Source organism: Triturus cristatus, chromosome 8 (genome assembly GCF_964204655.1).
Source record: "Triturus cristatus chromosome 8, aTriCri1.1, whole genome shotgun sequence".
Taxonomy (NCBI): domain Eukaryota; kingdom Metazoa; phylum Chordata; class Amphibia; order Caudata; family Salamandridae; genus Triturus; species Triturus cristatus.
The window spans coordinates 1049906508-1049922824 of NC_140591.1; positions in this window are offsets into that span (position 1 = coordinate 1049906508).

Here is a 16317-nt window from a genome sequence, read left to right on the forward strand (position 1 = left end):
GGCCGTGAAATCCGGGTAGAACGAGAGTTCGTTTCCCTGGTACAGCAGCTTTCCCTTCTGACGCGCCACACGCAGCACTGCATCTCTGTCTCTGAAATTGAGAAGGCGCGCTATAATGGGTCGCGGTGGTGGGCCTGGAGGCGGGCGCATCGCCATAGATCTATGCGCCCGCTCAACCACCAGCATATTGGAGAGGTTTTCCTGTCCACATACCTCACGCAGGAGAGTTTCAATGTACACATCTAGTCGGCCAACATTTGTTGATTCTGGCAGGCCTAAAATGCGTATGTTATTACGCCTCGAGCGTGCTTCGATATCCTCATTCTTGTCTTTGATTAGCGCCAAAACAATTTCCATGTCTGTCGCCTTGGCAGCCACTTGTTGCAGTCCGTCCTCAGCATCAGAGATCCTCTGCTCAGCCGCCCCTAGTCTCGCACCCTGTTTATCCAATTTTGCTGATATACTGTCCATGCGGCTGGTGAGTGCCTCAATCTTGCCGTCTATTGATTGCAAGCTATCCTGAATCACCTCCAGAGTCTTCTCCAACGCTGTGGGGACCGGCTCCGCCGCGTCCATTTCCGCATCAGATGGCACGCCCTGCGGAGCTTTACTCGACTTACACGATTCAAAGTTGAGCCGAGGCTGGTGTTTGTTGAGTTTCCCCATTGTTCAGAGTTTTATCCCTTCTTGTCCGGTATTCTCCGTCACGTCGCGTGGCACCAGAGCACACAGAGGCCGCACACCAACCAGGCGTCCACCAGTCCACGAGATAGTACCGTTAGTCCGCACACTAGGCCCGCCTGACGGCCCACAGAACCATATATCTCGCTGCACTTCCAGAGGGCACAGGCACGGCCGGGCAGCGGCCAATCATAATCCACTTAGCTCCTCAATCCCTGCAGTCCAGCAGACACATCCTGCGGCCCGAAGACCAGCGCCCCACAGGCCCATCGCAGACCATCGACCCACCGGCAGAGACATCAGTGTCGTACCGCAAGTGCTGCCATCTGCGCAGGCCTAGTCCGTAATGGTTCAACTCCCCCGGAGAGGGCCCACAGCCCCACACAAGGATATTGTCGCCACCAGCGTCCTGTATCAGATGCCTGAGAGAGGGCCCGGGGAGCACCCAACGAACAGAGTCCGCAGAGAAACTGGCATCAAGCCCCTCACGGAGCCCCCCGCACACGGGGCAGTCCCCCAAACAGCAGCAATCGTCAAATAATCACGGAGGTGGGGGGGAGGGGATCGCGTCCCAGATGTATTACTCCCTGCTACGATGTCCCCCTCCAGTCCTCTGGGGCTCCCCGCCGTCCTCGATCAGCAACTCGCGTGGCTCCTCAAGCCATGTGCACGCGTAACGCTCGCCCGCAACACTTTGGCAGGTCGCGAGCACACGCCACCGCACCCGTCTCCAGCGCAGGTGCGGGATCACACAGCGCCGATTCCTGCAGCGGGGGTCTCTGGCACCTCATCGATCACCTCCTCCGCCCAAATCGCAGCAATCAACCGGCCTCGTCTTATGTCGCGCCCCCAGAGCCGCTCCTCTCCTCAAGCTGCCACCATGTTATCCGCGCACGGGGCCCGGGGAAGGGAAGGTTATGCCCAGACATGGGTCCCGTGCTCACTACACCACTGGTTTCAAACTAGCCTGGCTGAAGAAGGGTGAAACCGGTCCCATGATACTTGTTTCCGGTCCAGGGAGGACCGGGCTTGGCAGTTTGGTCTGGACTGTTCCCACAAAGGATCAGGTCAAGACTGATTTGCATATGGCTGGGTCCAAACTGGGTTGGTGTGGTGAGTGTTGGACTTGGCCCTTTTTTTCCAGGGTAATCCCTGAACTTTTCGCCTTCCTCTTGTATTTTAGCTGACCTGTTTTTGTTGGTTTTATGACTCTGGGCACTTTACCACTGCTGATCAGTGCTAAAGTGCATATGCTCTATATGTTAAATTGATGTATGGATTAGTGATTCCATGATTGGCTGGTTTGGAGTACTTGTCAGACCCTAGTACAGTGCACTGAGTGTGCCCAGGGCTTGTAAATCAAATGCTGCTGGTGGGCTTGCAGCACAGGTTGTGCCACCCACAGAAGCAGCCTGTAAAACTGTGTCTCAGGTCTGCCATTGCAGAGCCTGTGTGCAGTCTGGTACTGCTATATTGACTGGGCAATTGTGCTGCAGATCGGCGCATATAAATTCTCCCTACTTCCACGGACAGAGTAAATCCACAGTCACACGCACATACACTCATCATACGCTAGGGCCCATCACACTGAAATTCACACTATTACTCTAAACACACTGTATATAGGAGAGAAACCTAAACGAATCTGCATCTAAACGAGGTCAATGCGACCATAAAGATATTGTCCTGAGTCATGATTTTAAACATAGGAAATACATCTGTAACTCAATAAATGACAAAGAAATAACCACCCGACACTGGAATTCAAACAAATGGTTGTTTATCTAAATTAGTTCAAATGAAAGTCAATCAATAGCAAAATCATTATTCTCATAGTTACCTATTCTAGCTAAATGGGTCAGGACAGGTCTCTCAGTAAAGTCTCTCGAGCTGCCGTCCTCAGCATAGGTTCAGGAAGAAGTGGCCTCAAAAATCTACAGACCCTCTCTAGCCTAGTAATATTTATAACAAAACTAGCGAAATAAAAGTAACAAACAAATTCTGAATGTCCGTTGAGCCGCTGAGCAGAGCGAGCAGGAAAGGATGTCACTTGGTAATATTTAGAAAATCTCCGCTCAGGAAAAATCACAAAAATAAAAACACGGAAGAAGGAAACTCGAGTTTGCAAGCGATACATTTATGAATGCTCTTCCTTGGTACCATAGCAGAGCCACCGCAGATTTATCGTTGTTCATTGTGGCTTTATTCTTTTCCAAGGGCAATTGGAAGCATGCCCGGAGCTGCTGTCCTCACGGAAACTTTTAAATCAGACAGAGGCTGTGGTCAGGTGACTTCCAACCATGTTCAGCAAGACCTCTCGTCACATCTCAATCACTTGAGCGCAGGTTGTAAATAGCAGCCATCTTTGTTTAGGCCAAAACGGACCATCTTAATTAAAAGAAACACAAAACAACGTTACAACATCATAATGATTATACAGTGTTAATCCCCACTAATACCCTTATGTGTATGTAATTACCTAGCTGTCTGCAACACAAAGAAGCATTAGCACACGTTATTTTTAAAGCACAAACTCGAAACAAATAGCACTTTTGCGATACTCATTTAAGTAAATTGCACATATTACTAAGCAACATATATGCATTCCCACGTGTAATTTCTCTCATTAGTAATGTTGGTTAGTTAAGACTTTTAACAAAACTAATAATTAGTGATTATAAATTAGTAATTTTAATCATAACATATAAACAAAACTGGAGCTTAAAACTCGATAAATTTTCAACAGAAAACTCTGCTCCAGCAATCCCCCCTTTGGTGATATATTATCACCACAAAAACCAACCCAAAAAAAAAATGTAGTCCCAATTTTTAGGAGAAATTGAAAATGTCTTTTATGACACAACATTAAACACCAGACTCACTCAAATCATCCCTCTTCGACTCCAAGTACACACTCTCCCTCAATTCTTCTAATTCTATTTATTGTGGGTCTCTCCTTGACCTCTTTCGTTTCTTTTCAGTATTTCCTCTAATTATTCTCTTTTTCTCTCCCCTGTTTTTACAACACAAACACCCCAATCTTAGTATCAATAGAGCAACAATTACGCATGTCAATGGAAATAATATTCTACCAATAATGGTACTACCTATCTTAGCAATAAAACTCTTAACAGCAACTATCTTATTAGCTATTTTAGTCCAGATACTTTCAGCTTCCAGTGGTATTAATTCTTCATGCAAATCAGTAATATTTTTGATATAGACCTTCAGATCTTTGCTTTCGTCAGGAATGTAAGTGCAACAATGTTGAACTTTCAGCATTCCACAAACTCCACCCTCCTTGGCCAATAGAATATCAAGGGCAAGTCGATTTTGCATAGACATGGCACGTACGGCAATCATCTCCGTATTTACCAAAAGAAACCCTCCAGCGGTACTTGTCGATAAGCGATCCACCACTGTTGACAGTTTCCGAATTCCATATGCATTTAAAGAAATTCCCACTGCTTGAATTAAAGCTCCAAAAATATCACCCACGATTTCTGACCAAGTTTCTCTCTTAAAACGTGTTAGTAAATTAATGTGTTCTACATCTTCTATCCTATCTATATGAAAAATCTTTGGAAAAACCAGGCCCACATAACACGTGCCATACCAATGGTCAGGCAACTTGTAATAAGCCTTGTTCCCACAAACATAATACACTCCTGGGAAAACTGGATCTTCTCCACCTTTAAAACCCCATCCTGTCGCAATGAAGTATGTATCATGACACTCACTAGTCCCAACAAAATAATTATCATATTGGGATTTTTTTCTGGTAATGCATAGTTTACCCTTCTGTGGTGCATCTAAAGCCAAAGTTGGACTAGCCCCATTCCTCAATTCCTTTCCCATCTCAATATCCCATATTGTTTCACTCACTTTATATTTCCCTGCCTTCTCATGCATGTTCATTCTCCTTTCCTCTACCATGTCTAGGAAAGCCTTCTCCTCTTCTTTCAAACTGCAAGTTAAATTGTTTCTAAAAATATAATCTAATGTTAATTCTTCTTTCTCAATAAAAATCTCACCAAAAATGTTAGCTTCTTTAGCTGGATTCAACTTTTTGTTCATAGGCAATTGCCCAAAAATGTTATCTTTGTTAGACATCCCATAATCTATCTTCCCTAACAAATAAAAAACACTACTTAGCACACTACATGAAATTCCATACGTAGCTGGTAAATGGTGATAAGTAACACCCTCTGAAACAGATGCAGGTAATTGCATACAAACGTAGCAATCCCTAACTTCCATTGTCTTTACGTATTCGTACAACAACTATGAAAAAACATTACTAGAAAAATCATTAATTGACCTATCTTTATGTATGTAAATGTTACTAATTCTAGTTGGAACTACTTTCTGTGAACTCTTCTCTACATTGGTCACATTCTCAGTATGTATTCCAAAAGTGTCTATTTTAACTCTAAAAGTAACTAATAAAGCTAGTACACCCCATAATAGCATTAATAATCCAGTACAGGAGCAGCACATTCTACACCATCTTTTCAAAAAGGCACATCTACTTTGATTAATTTCTGTGTTAGCCATTTTACTACTTTGGCAGTGTCTTTTGACTTAGCCTCTTCTACTCCACTACTTAGTTTGAGAACTCTAGATTATTTCACACAGCTAATTTCAGATTTTTTCTTTTCACTTTTCTCCAAGTGACTCCTTTAGTTCACTCAATTTGGATTTTCATCACTTTTCACTTCTTCTTCAGCAACATCAAATTGTATCAGATCTTCAACAACATCCTGTGCATCCGACTCTTCTCCAATATCAGTCAAGATAACTTTCAGGATTCCAACAATTTTCTCTTCAACCACTTCACGTATGGTCCCCTCTGGATTTCCTTGACTCTCTGCCTCTTCACCTTCAGACAGTGCCACGTACGTCCATTCCGGTGACCTATACTTCTGGTTAGGCTTTCTGATTCTCTTGATCTCCTCTGGTTCTTTTGAGACCTTTTGTTTTTCACCTTTTGCTTGATTCTGACCAGACACCTCGTTCACCTGTTCAGCTTTCGATGAATTTGCTCGTGTCAGTCTGTACCTCAGTCTTTTTATCCTGTTGGGCCAAAGATCTCCTCTTACAACCCTTTTTGGTCTCACTTCTTTATTATTTCTTTCTCCAATCCAAGTTCTCTTTCTCAGAACTCGACCCTCTGATTTCTCATTTTCACTCTCATCCGATTCTGTCTCATTTGCCTCTTGTTCTTCCACAATTTTCTTTTGCTCCACAGTCTTTTCCACCACCGATTGAGATTTCCCTAATTCTGTCCCTCCTCGGGTCTCCGACACGCAATCTTCTTGCTGTCTACTTGTCCCTTCACCTAGCTTATCAGGAATGTTCCCTACACCTCCTCGGGGGTCTTCCGCAATCTGTCCCTCTCTATCTTCTTCTGACCCTGCTTCTTCAGGTGTAATCTCAAGTGGATTTTCAACCTCTTCATCTGACTCAGGTGTAGTCTCTGTGGAATTGCTCTTTTCTCTTCTTTCTTCTCTGCTGCTTGTTGGAACTTCAGGCACTCTTACAGAATCCGATCTCTCCTCTGAGACTCTCAATGTTTCTCTTGAAGCCTCTCTTGGAAAGAAAAAAGAATCACCTGATTCTCTTTCTCCTTCACCCCTTTCAGGATTCTTTTTTCTTCTCACTGGTTCAGTGTCTGCATCATCACTGGAACCTGACTCTTCAAAATACTCCTTACCAGTCCCATCCTTTGGATTTGGAACTCTCAGAGTATGACTCGCATGAACCCAGTTCTTCACACCAGCACACTTTACTGCAGTTGTCGTAGTCAGAATGACTTGTCTTGGCCTTCCCCACCTTGGAACCAAGCAATTTCTTCTGCTGTGCACCTTAATCCTCACCCAGTCCCCTGGACTCAGATCATGGGCTTGCTTCTTCTCAAGTGTGGTAGCGTCTTCTCCAACCTGGTGAAACACAGAATGAACTGCGTCAGCCAGGCCTTTACAGTAATCCAAAATCATGTCATCAGTTATTGTCATCAACTTGTTGACAGGCACAAATGCATGTCTCATCGCACGTCCCATTAATATTTCGTGCGGACTCAACCCTGTGGTTCTATCTGGAGTAGACCTAATAGTCATTAGCACTAGAGGCAAGACATCAGGCCATTTCATTCCAGTGGCTAAACACATCTTACCAATTCGGTTTTTTATTGTGCCATTCATCTGTTCAACGACGCCAGAAGCCTCTGGTCTGTATGCACAGTGTAGCTTCTGCTGTATGCTCAATGCTTCACAAATTAAACCCATGAGCTCATTGTAAAAGTGTCCACCTCTGTCAGACTCAATTGTCACTGGGAACCCGTACCTAGGAATCAACTCTCTTAACAGTAACTTTGCAACTGTTATTCCATCATTTCTCCTAGTCGGATAGGCCTCCACCCATCTTGAGAACAAACAGACTACCACTAGAACATACCTCAATCTGTTCACTTGGGGCATTTCAATGAAATCTATTTGCATTCTGGTAAAAGGACCTCCTTCTCTGCCTATTGTTCCTAGACTCACCACTGTCTTTTTCCCAGTATTGAACTGCTGGCAAATAAAACATCTCTGACAGATGCTCTCTGCAATCAACCTGAACTTTGCATTGTACCAGGTTTGTTTAAAAGACCTAATCATTGCATCCCTTCCCAGATGTCCCTGGCCATGATACATTCTTGCCATTGTCGACAACATGGAATTAGGCATGACTGGTCTACCATCTCTATAGATCCAAACATGATCTGTCTCTCTTGGGGCACAACCTGCCTTAATCCAATCTCTCATTTCCTCATCTCCTGCCTCATCCTGCAACTGTTTCACTTCATCCCACGTTTCTAGGACATTAATAAACATCACAGAACAAAAAGACATCTCCCTTTCTCGTGCCCTATTAATCGAATGATTGTTCTTTGCACAATACTGTGCTATGTCATTGGCAAAACGATTACCAAGAGTAACAAAATCATCTCCTTGTCCATGAGCAGCACACTTCACAACTGCTAACTCTTTAGGCAGCTGTATCGCCTCAAGCAACTTTCCAATCACTTCAGCATTCTTTATTGGAGTCCCACTCGACGTCAAGAAACCTCTCTGTAGCCAAAGCTGGCCAAAATCATGAACGACTCCAAATCCGTACTGACTATCAGTCATTACAGTCACTCTCAGATTCTTCCCAATTTTGCAAGCTTTTTTCAATGCCACCAGTTCAGCCACTTGAGCAGACCTTACTCCTTTCAAAGGCGAAGCTTCCATAACTTCTGAAACCTTGCACACCGCATATGCTGCACTCAGCACACCATCATCAGTTCTTAGACATGATCCATCCACAAACAGCACATGATCACTCTCTGGTAATGGCAAATCTCTTATGTCTGGTCTGGGTTTTGTGCAGTAGTTAGGCACATCCAAACAATCATGATCAACATCATCTCCCACATTCACATTGTCAGCATCTGGTAACAACGTTGCTGGATTCACATTCACACATCGCTCAAGAGTCACATTTGATGCTCCCAGAATGATTTTCTCATATTTAGTCAGTCGACTGTGTGACATATATTGAGTTCTGCTTCTTGTCAAAAGAATTGCCACATCATGAGGTACGAATACCCTTACAGGATATCCCATTATTATGCCCTCACTCTGTTCCAAGCTTCTGCATGTAGCAGCTACTGCTTTCAGACAACCTGGCAAACCCACAGCTACGGGGTCAAGTGTCGATGAGAAGTACGCAATTGGCCTTCTCAGTTGTCCATGTTTCTGAATTACCACTGAAAGTGCACAACCATTTCTTTCACTGCAATACAACTCAAACTCTTTCTCATAGTCTGGCATTCCCAAAGCAGGGGCTTCACACATTCTGCTCTTCAACTCCTCAAATGCTGCCATTTGTTCTCCATCCAGTTCCAATGGGTCTCTGACCTCACTTTTGGTCAACTTAATCAGTGGCTTTGCTATCAGGGAGAAATTACTTATCCACTGACGACAATAACCCACCATGCCCAAAAACATCCTCACTTCTCTCTGGGTCATCGGGGCTCTCATTCCTCTGATAATTTTGATCCTGTCATCAGTCACCTTTCTCAGACCCTTTTCAATATTGTGTCCAAGATAATGCACCTCTTTCTTGCAAAATTGCAATTTGGCTGGAGATACCTTTAACCCTCCATCTGCCAGATGATTCAGTAAAGCTATGGTATCTACTTCACAAGCTTCACGTGTCTTCGATGCCACAAGTAAGTCATCGATATACTGCACTAGTACTGAACTTTCAGGCATGATCAAACTCTCCAATGATTTTTTCAACAACTGATTGAATATCGAAGGACTCTCTGTATACCCCTGTGGGATACGACACCATGCTAAAATACGCTGTCCAAACCGAAATGCAAAAATCGGCTGGCTGTCATGATGCAATGGAATTGAAAAGAAAGCATGACACAAATCAATTACCGTGTACCACTCAGCATCATGAGGAATCTGATACAAAATCACTGACGGATTTGGCACAATGGGACAACATGCCACCACAATTTGGTTAACTTTTCTCAAATCTTGTACAATCCTGAACTTTCCATTAGGTTTCTTTAGCCCCATTATCGGTGAATTACACGGGCTACTCAGTAACTCTCTCAAAACACCCTGTTGAATCATCTTGTCAATGATAGGAGTTATTCCCTCAATTATCTCCGGTGTCAATCTGTACTGAGGAATATTAGGATAAACAATCCCCTCTTTCACTGAAATCTTCACTGGATCTACATTATTCATCAATCCCACATCTTCTCCAGTAAAATCCCAAACCGCTGTTTTCACTGTGTGTCTCAACTCCTGAGGCAAATCATCTGGATTAAACACTGCATATGTACCAACAATCTCACTCTCTCTATTATCTAGAGTCATCCGGTACAAAACATCCTCATCTGGTGTCTCAAAAGCTATTCCATCCGGAGTACAGAAAATTGTACAATTCATCTTGCACAATAGGTCCCTACCTAACAAGTTCACTGGACTAGTGTCACAAACTACGAACCTGTGCATGTCTGAAAATTTCCCTATTCTTACCCTTACTGGTTCGGTAAGACGAGTCTTAATCTGTGTATTGGCTACACCAACTACTTGGATTGCTTCGTCCGAGAGAGGAAGATTTCTAATATCTGCTGACTTGACAGTTGATCTCGTCGCTCCTGTGTCTACCAAAAAAGTAACACTCTCCCCATTTATTTTCCCATCTACAAATGGTCCTGCCTGGTCTATTTCTAGAGTGGCACCAAGTATGCACTCTTCCTCCTCTCTTCGGCACCGTCAATAGTCCCCTTCAGACTCACTCCCCTCATTCTTTAACAAGTACTGCTGTACCAGGTTAGAACGTCTCGGTTTGTTTACCTGCTCATCATTGTAGAATCCTGAGTCCTGGTTATACTTTTGGGACCCTCTATTCTGCGGCAAGGGCGGTTTTGGCTCTTGGCTCTGCCGTCTGACACCCTTCTGCTGTTGCTGCTGAGGATTACACCCCTCGTTCTGCACCTGTTGATTTAAGGGTTTATTCTCATTACTCACTAATGGTGGATTGGTACACTCGGATCTCCAATGCCCCAATTGTCCACAGTTGTGACAAGGGAACTTTTTCTTTGCCTCCTCTAGATTCCCTTTCCCTTTCCCTGCATATCTGGGTCTATTTCCTTGATTATTCGCTTGTTCCACCATCTGTGCTTCTTGTCTTTCAGCCACCTTCACCTGTGCCCACATTGCTTTCTCTTTCAGCTTTCTCTGTTTTGCCTCAATCTCATCACTGAAATACTTTGCATGTCTCAAGATTTCATCAATCTTTTTACTCTGCCAATCAACTGTATGCTCACGTATTCTTTCACTGATTTCAGGTCTCAAGCCATATACAAATCTGTATACAAAATGACTCAAATCCTTGTCACCCAGGTGTTCATCTCCACTGAACTGTTTAAAAGCCAGTATCAGCCTTTCGTAAAAAGCATGAACTGATTCTTTTGCTTCCTGATGTGTTCGATCTATCTTAACCCAGTCTGTCGCTTTCGGGGGTACTTTATTTTTCAGGAACACAATTACCTGATCATATTTCTTCATAACCTCTGGATCTGGTGCTCCTGTTTTCGGATCTCTTGGATACTCCTTTGCAGGCCAATCTACAACTATTTTACACTCTGCCCACAAGTCTGCTGGAACAAATATATCAAACAGACTATTCAGGTCAATCCACAGCACTTTTGACAATTTCACAAACCTGTCTACCTGCCTATACCACTCGACGGGCTTTTCTCTCAGTCGAGGGAAATCATTCGTAAATGACAAAATATCCTGTCTAGTCCATGGGACATGTACATATCCTCCTCCAGGAATCTCTCTCTTAGGATAAGCATCCACTGTTTTCTCTTTTTCTCTCATGGGAAAAGCTGAGTAAGTCCTGTCCACTGAATCTTCCCTTTTCTTGTACCACCTATCCTTCCATTTTTCCACATCACCCCATTTTCGCAATAAGGCAATCATTTCCTTAATCTGTCCTGTTCTGCCAGCACCATTTAGATTCTCAATATCCTTGTCAGAGAAATCCACCCTGTAAGGCTTCTGCAAAGTTTTCACCTTATCCATGTCAACTCCTTGTTCACTCGCTATTGCTCTTAACCTGTCATGTGTACTCTTAGCCCTCCAGGTGATACTCTTGCACATGAATAACAACTCTCCATCATGATGGTTTTTCAGTATATCTGTAGGAATTGTTCCTGCAATAAGCTCTTCCAATTCTATGCGCAACCTGGCTACATCAATTGCCTGTGAATCTTTATCCTTCTTTTGGAGAACTTTCAACCAATCATTCAAATCTTCAGCTGTTATTTCAGTAGACCTTTTCACTGCACCCACTTGTTCTGTCATCCTCTGTAGTTCCAAAATCGTTCCTCCCAAACAACCAGTATTCAATCCTGAATTAGGCTGTACATCTAATCCTCCACTACATGTGTCATGTCTCGACTGCCTCAAATTATTTTCACCCGTTCTCATTCTTGATTTCTCCAAAGTACAAGTACCAACCAAACCATTTCCAACATAGGGAACTGTCAAACCATTCTCACCCATTCTTTGTTTATCAAAAATAGGCACAACCGGACCTATTGTTACAGGCACTGTAACAGCTTCTAGATTTTTTGTCAGCTATCTAATTTTCTCAGTCAGCTCAGATGTGGTTCTGGCTAATTCTCTTGTTTTCTCGTCTCTGACTCGATTCTCTCTCTCTCGCTCTCTCTCTCTCTCCCTTTCCGTGAAAGAGCTATCACTTTTCAGATCAGGTGTCCCAACCTCAGTTTTCACAATTCGCAAAGTATCTCTTATTGGAGTAGCAACTGGCGTGCTCTCTTCTGGTTCTGGTCTATACGGAGGTGGTCTCTTGTAAATCATTTCATCCAAGACCTCATCCTCGTAATCATTAGCCCCATACCTTCTCACTTCTGCATCAGGCACCCTTTCTGTAGCCTTCCTCTCTTCCTTCTCATCAACTGTCCTCATAGGATATAATCCCTCTGACATACTAGCATCTCGCCATCTCCTCATTCGATCATGATGAGTCTCACGATCATATTTCCTCCCGAACATGTACCTATAATTGCCTCCACTCCTCTGCTTTTCTCGCTCATGCACCTCATCTTCCCATTCCATCAACGCCTCGAACTGTGTCGGCCTTGGTCTAGGCTCTAGACACATCATTTTTTCCCGTAAATTTCTCAACACGGCCAGATTAAATGAACCATGTTCTGGGAACGCTAAAACACCATCGTCCCTAGTGTATTTAGCCCAGTTATCCAACCATATACAGGTATGATACCCATATTTCGCAACCATGAAGGATGCAGGAGTTCTTGTCAGAGGTATCAATTCACCTTCTCTTGTTATTATATTCTTATCCTTGTCGAACCACCTTTTAATTTTACCGAACAAGGATTTCTTCTTCTTTTCCTCAGGTTGGTAATACATTTTAACTTTTACCAATATTCTCTAGTCCCTTCCGCAACTGTACGATCTTCTGTCCAATAACAGCGCGACTCACACCAACGCACCAATCCTGGAGCGTCTACGTCACCCTGTACTCCTTCCAATCCCTGCGCGGCTCACACCAACGCACCAATCCCAGCGCGAGCACTGTTCTGATCCACTACCCAATCACAGCGCGGTCTGTATGACTCCCTGACGTCAATAGTCGCTGACTGCAGCTTCTGCTCTGTCTTCTGTCACTCGTCTACCCCTCCTTTACAAAGCCTTCTCAGTCGACTTCGTTTCAAATTCTACAAAATCTATTAGTTACAACATATAAACATCTCCATTGTCTGCTTCGCTAACCACAGAATAGTAAAGAAATTCTTTCTCACAAGAATCCCGCTTCTCTCTAGAACAGCGCTTACCTCTGCTCCACTACGGAATAATTACTTTCGTTGACACAGTAGCACATCCCTCTACTCTGCCCTTCTAACATGCATCCATTAACTGTTTCCTCTAGGACTGCTCCAAAGAGTCTTACAATCAACTAAATGCTCATACATTCACGCACTTTCACACCAGAAAATGTAGCACATGCACACAGAATCCTGCCTTTCCCGAGAACAGCAAACAGTCTGTCCCACTACAGAATTATAACACACGTTAACCAAGCAGCGCTTACCTCTGCCCAGTCCTTCAGACAAGCTCAGAGAATACCTATTACTACTCCAGCGATAAGCTTTAACGGCGAACCTTACGGATCCCTGGGACTTAAGACCAGAGTTTCACAGATAACCTTCGCTACCATACACACTCCTTTTATACCGGAAATATATCTCTAATAGTAACACACGACGATGTCACTGATTCCGAACCCAGACAATGTGACGCGCAACTTCAATTGTCACACATTTTTCCCCGCATACGTACAGGGCCAACAATCCCGTTTTTCCCGAGAGCAGCACTCACTTCCCTCTGCCCTACTACGGAACCGTCACCAGCTCCCCACGTTCCAGAAGCCGTACACACTACATAGAACTCAATACGACGACCTCAACATATAGTATTAGTACATATACCAACATCAACCAATAAATCAATGAATCAAAAGCCTATGTACAAGCAATCTATCAAATCAAGACAATAATCTAACCATCATACTGCAACCAGGAAACTGCTGGAGATCGGCGCATATAAATTCTCCCTACTTCCACGGACAGAGTAAATCCACAGTCACACGCACATACACTCATCATACGCTAGGGCCCATCACACTGAAATTCACACTATTACTCTAAACACACTGTATATAGGAGAGAAACCTAAACCAATCTGCATCTAAACAAGGTCAATGCGACCATAAAGATATTGTCCTGAGTCATGATTTTAAACATAGGAAATACATCTGTAACTCAATAAATGACAAAGAAATAACCACCCGACACTGGAATTCAAACAAATGGTTGTTTATCTAAATTAGTTCAAATGAAAGTCAATCAATAGCAAAATCATTATTCTCATAGTTACCTATTCTAGCTAAATGGGTCAGGACAGGTCTCTCAGTAAAGTCTCTCGAGCTGCCATCCTCAGCATAGATTCAGGAAGAAGTGGCCTCAAAAATCTACAGACCCTCTCTAGCCTAGTAATATTTACAACAAAACTAGCGAAATAAAAGTAACAAACAAATTCTGAATGTCTGTTGAGCCGCTGAGCAGAGCGAGCAGGAAAGGATGTCACTTGGTAACATTTAGAAAATCTCCGCTCAGGAAAAATCACAAAAATAAAAACACGGAAGAAGGAAACTCGAGTTTGCAAGCGATACATTTATGAATGCTCTTCCTTGGTACCATAGCAGAGCCACCGCAGATTTATCGTTGTTCATTGTGGCTTTATTCTTTTCCAAGGGCAATTGGAAGCATGCCCGGAGCTGCTGTCCTCATGGAAACTTTTAAATCAGACAGAGGCTGTGGTCAGGTGACTTCCAACCATGTTCAGCAAGACCTCTCGTCACATCTCAATCACTCGAGCGCAGGCTGTAAATAGCAGCCATCTTTGTTTAGGCCAAAACGGACCATCTTAATTAAAAGAAACACAAAACAACGTTACCACATCATAATGATTATACAGTGTTAATCCCCACTAATACCCTTATGTGTATGTAATTACCTAGCCGTCTGCAACACAAAGAAGCATTAGCACACGTTATTTTTAAAGCACAAACTCGAAACAAATAGCACTTTTGCGATACTCATTTAAGTACATTGTACATATTACTAAGCAACATATATGCATTCCCACATGTAATTTCTCTCATTAGTAATGTTGGTTAATTAAGACTTTTAACAAAACTAATAATTAATGATTATAAATTAGTAATTTTAATCATAACATATAAGCAAAACTGGAGCTTAAAACTCGATACATTTTCAACAGAAAACTCTGCTCCAGCAAGTGCACCCACTTGCCAGTCCCAAAACCTTCCCTTTTCTTCATATCAGACACCCCTATAGTAGGCCCAAGGGCAGGGTGCATTGTAAGTATAAGGTAGGACATGCCCTGGTGTGTGTGGCATGTCCTAATAGTGAATTACAGTCATTTTCATTTTTCACTATTGCAAGGCTACCTGTTCGCCGTAGGCCCGAATGGCAAGTTTGATTATTACATTTTATAATCATAACTGACTGAGGGAACTAGGTGGAAATTCGAGTTTAGTATGCTTGAACTCAGAATGATAAAATGCATCTTTTAGTGAAGTTGGTTTTAACATTCTATGTTTGAAAATACCACTTTAAGAAAGTAGGTATTTTCTTGTCTAACCATCCAAGTCTGCCTATGCTAGGTTGTGTATTCCTTGTCTGGAGTTTGAGTGACAGGGGCTGGGGGATTCCAGGAGACAGGGTGAGTTAGCATAGGGTTGAACAGAGAGATCTGCATGTAGGTGGGTGGGAGGAATTGCTCATGGGACCTGAATAGGGATGTGCTTTCCCTCTACAATGCCGGCTCCACCTCCTTTGGTGCGTCTGATGTCCCTGCCATCACTGTGAAAGGAAAGAAGGAGTCATGTAAACAGAGTGCTCCATGACTCACTCGAACTGGTTTGGACTAGGCAAAGGCCTCTCTGCCTTCAGAGGGGACCCAGACCCCAGAACTTTAGATCACTTTTGGGAAACAAGAAGAAACCTTTGCTGAGGAGAGGAACAAGAGAGACTGAGGAGAGACTATCCCTAAGCATAAGGGATTGGCCTGCAGTGGTTGCCTGACTGCCAAAGAGAGGAGAAAGGAACTTTGTGTGTACTTTATTCAACTTGTGAAGGATCTCCAAGGGCTTGAGATAGAGCTTGCCTCCTGCTGAAGTCTCAGGGACAACAGACTTCACCCACCAGTTCCCCAAGATTTCTTTGGCAGTGCCTGCAGTTGTGTTGGGCTTTCTGAGGGACTGTGTGTTGCAAGGACCTGGAAGCGTGACGCATGAAGAAGAAGCGTGACGCCGAACTGCCGCTGTCGCTTCACAACGCGAAAGCGCATCTCATCGCCGGAGAAGAGGATCAACGTCGCACCAGGCGCCGCCGTATCATCGGAGAAGCGTGTCGCAGCCGCAGCCACTGTCGTCGCATCGCTG